The sequence below is a fragment of the Urocitellus parryii genome, chromosome X, assembly GCF_045843805.1.
Source record: "Urocitellus parryii isolate mUroPar1 chromosome X, mUroPar1.hap1, whole genome shotgun sequence".
Lineage (NCBI taxonomy): Eukaryota > Metazoa > Chordata > Mammalia > Rodentia > Sciuridae > Urocitellus > Urocitellus parryii.
This window is the reverse complement of record NC_135547.1, coordinates 80,413,896-80,421,644: the sequence shown is the minus strand read 5'-3', so window position 1 is coordinate 80,421,644 and position 7,749 is coordinate 80,413,896.

Below are 7,749 nucleotides of genomic sequence, written 5' to 3'. Positions count from 1 at the left end.
CAGTCTTCTACCAAGATGTTCTGCCTCACCTTGGGCTCAGAGCTGTGGAGTCAGCTGACCATGGATTGAACCTATAAAACAGTGAGCCAAAATAAACTTTGCTTTTCTACATCATTCTTGTCAGATCTTTTGGTCACAGTGATGCAAAACACTAATCAGGGGGAGATTCTCCTAGATTATCTAGGTGGGCCCAATGTAATCACGAGGATCCTTAAAAGTGGAAAATGGAGGCAGAAACAGTTACATAAAGATGTCATTAGGAAAGAAAGACTTAGATGAAACATTGTGTTGTTGGCTTCAAAGATGGAAGAAGAGGCCCACAGGCAAGAAAAATAAGTGAACTCTAGAACCTGGAAATGTCAAGGAAAAGAAGTTTCAACTAGAACCTTCTACCTACACCTTTACTTTAACTCAATGAGACTTGTGTTATATTCCTATTCTACAGAACTGTAAGGTAATAAATGGGTGTTGTTTTAAATCAGTGGTGATGTGTTACAGCGGCGATGGGAAATTATTACAAATGGTTATTAGTATGATACTTAATATTTTGCTCCCTTGTTAGATATGTAAACTCCTTAAGATCAGGAGCTCTTTGCTCACTTTATTATCCTTAGCTCCTGGCACAGAAAAGGTGTGCTATATGTGTTTGATGAATTTATGAGTGAATGTTTTAGTAATCAGATTCCACACAAGGACATTATGGCAATGGCAATTAGTTTTTGTATCTGTGTGTGTGTGTGTGTGTGTGTGTGTGTGTGTTTGTGTGTGTGTTCTATTTATTTTTCTTTGGAGCTCTTTCTCTCTTTCCCCTTATCTGTTCTCTTATCTCTGCTTCTATTTCTTAATTGGTCATGACAAAGGACTGAAATGCATCTTGTAATTTTTCATTATGTTTATGGATAAGGGCTTATATTTTCTATTTATGATTTTTAAAAATAAGTAATATGCTTTATTATAATGAAAAGTGTTTTATATTCAAGGGCCCCTTCATTTATTAAGTATTTTAATCATGTAAGGAGGTAAGTAATCCTTGATAGAAGTTTCTGCTCTCTGACTTAGGATCATATATAGAACTCAGGAGGTAGAAACATTCTGCAGAAACTGTCCCTTTGTGCCTGCTAGTAGGAATTTGTTATTTGATTGCAGGGCCCACATTGCCCAGACAACATTTGTTTGACTTTGTCTACTCAGAGGAAATAAGATTCCCCATGCCCCTTAGACCAGAGTTATTCACTCTTTTTCCCAGCTCCATCCTCTGTCTGCTGAGTTTTATCATAAGGATGTTTAATGATTGAATGGCTGGGATACACTGGGAACCCCCCCCCCCCGCAAAAAAAAGATAGAAGGTCTATTGTTCACCTGCAGAACTAAGCCTGCTCCATGAAATGGGATGGCCTAATGAAAGGTAAAATTTGGGGTGGGAAAGTTCTTGCAGTTTCTAGTGTTTGAAATTAGAGAAATCTTCATTTTTAGAAGTGAAAGTACTCTTAGGATCACTTGGCCCAGGGTTTCTCAAACTTTAATGTACAATATGAGCATTACCTTGGAAAATCCATAAACTTTAGATTCTGATATAGTACATCTGATGTGGTGCCCCAAAGTCTGCATTTCCAACAAGCTATCCTGTAGTATTAATACCATTGGTCCACAATTCAAGCAGTGATGGTAGACCTAAGGCAGCCAGAGATAGGTACCTGTATCTCACATAGGGCACTAGAAAAGTGGGAGATTTTGAACCCATAGCTTCAGTGAACATATCTGAGTTCTCTATGGACAGTTGAAAGACCAAGGTCTCTCTTGGTTTGGGATCCTCAGAACTAGGGGACTAGAGTAAGATGAATTCTCAAGGCAATTTAAGATTTGCAATTTTCTGGGTTGGGGTTGTAGCTCAGAGGTAGAGCTCTCACCTAGCATGTGTGAGGCCCTGAGTTCGATCCTCAGCACCACATAAAATAAAATAAAGATATTGTGCCTATCTACAACTAAAAAATAAATATTTTTAAAAAAGATTTGCAATTTTCTGGTGGCTAGAAATGTTAAAACATTTTTTCATATAATTGTTGGCCATTTGTACTTCTTCTTTTGAGAAGTCTGTTCAGTTCATTATTTATTTATTTATTTATTTTTGGTGTTAAGTGTTTGGAGTTCTTTATCTTGGATTTTTTTTTATGGGGGGTGGGGGGTATCAGGGATTGAATACAGGGACACTTAACCACTGAGCCACACCTCCAGACATTTTTAAAAATATTTTTTAAATTGTAGTTGGACACAATATATTTATTTATTTATTTATTTATTTATTTATTTATTTATTTATTTATCTTTTTTTGTGTGTGTGTGTTGCAGAGGATTGAACCCAGCGCCTGGCATGTGCTAGGCAAGCACTCTACCGCTGAGCCATATCCCTAGCCCCATCCCCAGACATTTTTTATATTTTATTTAGAGACAGGGTCTCGCTGAGTTGCTTAGGGCTTGCTAAGTTGCTGGGGCTGGCTTTAAACTCATGATCCTCCTGCCTCGGCCTCCCCAGCTACTAGGATTACAGGTGTGCATCACTACACCTGGCTATATTCTGGATTTTAATGCTCTAACAGAAGAGTAGCGAACCAAGAGTTTCTCTATATGTTTAAATATTTCCCCTATGTTTTCTTCTAGCAGTTGTAAGGTTTCTGGTCTAATTCCCAAGCTTTTGATCCATTTTGATTTGAGTTTTGTGCAGGGTGAGAGATGGGGATCTAGCTTCATTCTTCCCCATATGTATATCAGGTTTTCCCTGCAACATTGTTAAAGAAGCTGTCTTTTCTGCAATGTTGCAATGTATGTTTTTGTTAAGGATCAGATAACTATATCTGTGAGGGGTTTTCTCTGTGTCTTTTATTTTATTCCACTGCTCTTCATGTCTGTTTTTATGCCAATAACATGGTTTTCGTTTCTATAATGCTATAGTATAATTTGAGATCAGGTGTTGTAATGCTTCCTGCATCACTCTCTTGTTCAGGATTCCTTTGGCTTTTCTGGATCTTTTATTCTTCCAAATGAATTTTAGAATTGTTTTTTTTCTAATTCATATCAATAGATATCAATAGAATATCCTTGATATTTTAAGGGGTATTGAATAAAATCTGTATGACACTTTTGGTAATATGGTCACTTTAATAATATTAATTCTGTCTACCCATGAGCATAGGAGATCTTTCCATCTTATAGTGTCTTCTTCAACTTCATTTTTCAATGTACTTTTCTGTAATTTTCCTTGTAGAGAAAATTGATTAGATTTATTCCTAGGTATGTCATTTTGTTTTTTGAAACTATTTTGAATGGAATTGTTCTCCTGATTTCTTTCTCATCTGATTTTTTATTGGTGTATAGGAAATATATTGATTTTTGTATATTGATTTTGTGTCCTTTTAAAATAAATTTTATTTTGTATTTTTAATGTATATAATGTATTGTAATAAGACATGTATATGGTAAAATAGTACTATAGTGAAGAATTAACATATTCATTATCTCATATGGTCTCCCATCCCTGTCCCATGGCAAGAGCAGCTATAATCTACTCTTTTAGTAAAAATCCTGAATACAATACACTATTATAAGTTATGGTCCTCATGTATATTAGATCTTCCAATTTGCTCATATTACCTATTTAATACTTTGTATCCTTTGAACTAAAGCTCCCAATTTTCTTCTCTTTGCCCTGACCTTGGTAACCCCTGTTTTATTCTCATTTATTACTTGCAACAATCCTGAGATAGGTACTGAACTTTTTTCCCCATTTTGCACATGAGGAAACTGAGGCACAGAAAATGTTAATTGCCTAATTTAAGTGGTGAAGTCAGAATTTGAGTCCAGGCACTCATGGCCCTAAAGCTTGTGCTCTTAAGAAGTATTTCATGCTACCTTAATAAGAATACAAACATAGTTCTTGGTGTAAATGGTGTAGGCCCCCAAAACTCTCCTCTCATTCACCCTTTAGTCCTAGAAATATGGATTCTGCTCATATTCCTCAACAGAAGACTTTTGTGTGTGGGTGGTGTTGGGGATTGAACCCAGGGCCTTGTGCATGCAAGGCAAGCACTCTACCAACTGAGTTATATTCCCAAACCAGAAGACTTTTTAAATTGTCAATGGATCTTTATTTTACTTAGTTACATGTGGTACTGAGAATTGAACCCAGTGCCTCACAATGCTAGGCAAGCACTCTACCACTGAGCTATAACTTCAACCATGCAGAAGACTTTTTTAATTAGAGCTTTATAGTTATACATAGTAGTTTGTATATCCCAACAAACTCATACATGCATGGAATTTGATTTCAGTTCATGATCCCCTGCTTTTCCCTCCCCACTTTTCCTACTATCCTCCCTTTTCTCTCCCATTCTCTTGTCTACTAGACTTCCTCTCACTCATCTATTTATTGGTTCTTTTTACCTACGCATAAAGGTGAAATTCCCTGTGGTATATTTATATATGCATATAACATGATTTTTAAAGGATTTATTCTGCGTTGCCTCCCCTTTCCCATCCCTCTATTCTGTCTCTCATTCCTCTTCTTCTACAATACTGATCCAGTAGACACTCTCCTGACAGAAACCAATGATATCCTAATCATCAAATCCTGTGACTTTTTCTCAGAAAGAAAATCCCACATCTCCATGGACTAGAGCCACATGAAGTCATGATCTTGCTGGGCATGATGGTACATGCCTGTAATCCCAGCAACTCCAGAAGTTGAGGCAGGGAGGCTGAAAGTTGAGACAAGCCTCAGCAACTTAGCAAGGCCCTGTCTCAAAATAAAAATTAAAACAATTTTTTAACTAGCTGGGGATGTAGCTCATTGGCAAAGCATCTCTGGGTTCAATCCCCAGTACAAAAAAAAAAATCATCTCTAAACGTAGTTTCCTAGAAGCCCTTCTAAGTGTCTCAATCAAGCTGCCAAGCTTCAGAGACAACCTCGCCTCCTGATTACTGAAAGACAAGAGCATCAAATTGATTTGACAAGAGCACCAGAATCCCTCAACCTCCTTTCACAAACTCACCTTTCCTTTCCCCTTTTGTCTTGATGTTAGTGTACCCCTTCTGGCAATAAATAATTTTCTCTATTTGTTCTATAGATGCAAGTTCCTCCCTTCTCCTTAGAGATCTCATCCTTTCACCAATCACTTCCTGACTGGTTAAGTCCAGGAGCTTCTAAATTGGCCTCCCTGCCTATACTACAGTCTATCTTCCACTCTACAGCCTGACCAATCTTACTTAAACACAAATCTGACCACATTACATTTCCTCCCTTTGCTCCCCACCATATAGCAGCACCAATAACAAGATATGTAATGTTATATTCTTCTCCATCCATCTCCAAAAGTCTTCAAAACAGTTTCCTTAGCCTAGGATTTCTGCACCCCATCCAGATTTACCTTGGAGAGCAATGCTGAGAAGTTGGCTATTTCCTTTGTCAGTCACCTACAGGGTTTTGAAAAAAAATGTTTTTTAATTTTTATTTTTAGTTATACATGGCAGTAGAATGTATTTTGGCAGAATACATAAAATATAACTTATTATATTTGTAATCAATCACTGTGTGCAAGGACAAGAGACTCCATAGCAATAGGACAGAAAGCTGCAGAGCAATAGGACAGAAAACTGCAGGGCAATAGGATTTCTCTATTTTTTTGAATCTTTATTATACAATAAGCCTCCTCTCAAGTCAAGTCAATGGACATTTGTTACCTACCAGAGTTCCCCTGACTTTGATAGATATGAGAAAGAAGTTGAGGAGAGGCTGGGGATGTCACTCAGTGGTAGAGTGCATGCATAGCATGCACAAGGCCCTGAGTTCAAGCTCTAGTGCACATGTGCGCGCGCGCGCGCGCGCACACACACACACACACACACACACACACACAAGTTGAAGAGAACTTGCTGCAGATTGATTGATTGATTGATTGTACCAGAAATTGAACCCAGGGGTGCTTAACCACTTAACCTGCCTCAAGCCTCCAGAGTTGCTGGGATTACACGTGTGCACCACCAAGCCTGGCTACTTGGTGCTATCATGTAAACGAGGAAATTGAGGCTTACTAAAGAGTCACACAAGCATAATATGGAACATCCAGGTTGAAATCTGTGTTTGCTACCTGCAAAGCTCATTTCTCTTTTTTTTTAAGATAGAGAGAGAGAAGAGAGAGAGAAAATGTTTTGAATATTTATTTTTCAGTTTTCGGTGGACACAACATCTTTATTTTTATGTGGTGCTGAGGATTGAACCCAATGCCCTGCACATGCCAGGCAAGCACATTACCACTTGAGCCACATCCCCAGCCCCAAGCTCATTTCTCTTTAACGTCACTCCTTGCAGTCTGTTTGGAAAGATAGGACTAATGGGTTTTTGTTATTTTGGGGGTGTTTTGTTTTGTTTGGTGGTGGAGATTGAACCCAGGGCCTGGTTCATACTGGGCAAGCACTCTACCACTGAACCACACCCTCAGGCCTAGGGTCAATGTTCTTGATAAGAAGACAGCATACTGGAGCAGACTATGATCATGTGGTAATTTGTGGTAGAGGTAAAGACAAAGTGACATGATTGATACAAAGAGCATAGGATTGAAATTTAGTAAACTACAGAACCAACTTTGATCCTGGAACTCCAGGATCAACTTTGATCCTGCTTTTGTTTGTTTGTTTGTGGTACTGTGAATTGAACCCAGGAGTACTCTACCATTGAGTTACATCCCCACTCTTTTTCATTCTTCATTTTGTAAAATTTGAGATAGGATCTGGTTAAGTTGCTCATATATTGGCCTCAAACTTGTGATCCTCCTACCTCCTTCTCCCAGCTTGTTGGGATTAAAAGTGTGTGCATCATGCATGGCTGTAAGGCATGTTCATTTTTAAGATTTGCTTGTTTGGGGGTACTGGCAATTGAATCCAGGGTCTTATGCATTCTATGCAGGTGTTCTACCATTGACCTACATCCCCAGCCCTAAACTTCTTGACTTACATTATCAAATTATATTATCTGTATTCTCCCCAAAGCAGTATGATTGTGCCTAATTCTCTGCACTGTCACTGGTTTCAAGTATTGTATTAGTCAGCATTCTATTACTGTAACAAAATACCTGAGACAAATAATTTATAAGAAGGATAAGATGCTGGGTACATGCCTATATCTCAACAGTTCAGGAGACTGAGGCAGGAAGATCACAAGTTCAAAGCCAGACTGTCTCACCAACTTAACAAGGCCCTAAATAACTTAGCAAGACCCTGTCTCAAAATTAAAAAAAACTAAATTAAATTAAAAAGGGCTGGTTATGTGACTCAGTGATTAAGTGCTTCTTGGTTCAATCCCTGGTCCTGGTATCCCACCCAAAAAAGGAAAGGTTGGGGCTGAGGTTGTAGCTCACTGGTAGAATGCTTGCTTAGCATGTGCATGGCCCTGTGTTCAATCTCTCTTTTTCTTTCTTTCTTTCTTTTTTTTTTGTGTGTGTGGTGCTGGGGATTGAACCCAGGGCTTGTGCATGTGAGACAAGTACTCTACCAACTGAGCTACATCCCCAGCCTCAAACTCTGGTACTGAAAAGAAAAGAAAAGGAATAAGAAGAGGGAGGAAGAGAAGGAGAAGAAGAAAAGTGTGACTCAGTGGTAGAGTACTTGCTTAGCATCTTTGAGGTTCTGGGTTCAATCTCCAGGACCACACAAATAAAGGAGAGACAAGAAGGGTCTGGAGTACCAATATTCCCTTCAAGGACA